The following is an 852-nucleotide window of genomic DNA, read 5'->3' as shown; positions in this document are numbered from 1 at the left end:
CTGGTTCTATCTCTGACTCTGACTCTTACTCTGATTCCTTCTGACTCCTTTATTTCTTTTCCTGACACCGTCTCTGTCTGACTCTGTCTCTAACTCTGTCTCTATTTCTGACTTTGTTTCTGTCTCAATGTCTCTGTGTCTGTCTCTGTCTCTTACTCTGACTGCTCTGACTCTTTATCTCTGTCTCTGAGAGTCTTGGGCTGACTCTGTCTCTAACTCTGTCTCCGTCTCTGATTCTGTCTCTGTCTCTGACTCTGACTCTGCAGCTCCAGTGCTGTCACTCAGCAGTCTCTCTCTCTCTCTCTCTCTCTCTCTCTCTCTCTCTCTCTCTCTCTCTCTCTGCAAACTCATTTCACACCTTGTTGCTTTTATCCCTTTATCACATCCCTGATTAGAATAAATAATCCAGAGTGGAGACTTTAATGCTGATTCACCAAAACACCAAGACACCATCTGAACCTGAACACAGTCTGGGGTCTGTTCTGACAAAGAAACAGGGAGGAAGGAAAAGAAATAAAGAAAGGGAGAAAGAAAAATAGAAATAGGGAAGAAGTAAAGAAAGAATATGGAAAGAGGGAAGGGGGAAGAATGAGGGAAAGAAGCTAAGAAGCAAAAAGAAAGAGGGATGATCTGACCATGAATGTGGTCTGCTGTTTCGAGGTGATTAGATTTTTGTGGCTCTGAGTTTGTTATTCTTTGGTGATATCAGATACTGTTGTATTTTTATTGATCACACACACACACACACACACACACACACACACACACAAGCTCTGTTCTGGTGTGATTCTTGTCTCGTTTTTAGAGTTTAAAAAAAAAAAAAAAAAGCCTGTTATAAAGTGAAGGGGAACC

The sequence above is a fragment of the Pangasianodon hypophthalmus genome, chromosome 28, assembly GCF_027358585.1.
Source record: "Pangasianodon hypophthalmus isolate fPanHyp1 chromosome 28, fPanHyp1.pri, whole genome shotgun sequence".
Classification (NCBI taxonomy): domain Eukaryota; kingdom Metazoa; phylum Chordata; class Actinopteri; order Siluriformes; family Pangasiidae; genus Pangasianodon; species Pangasianodon hypophthalmus.
Note: the sequence above shows the minus strand (reverse complement) of the source record.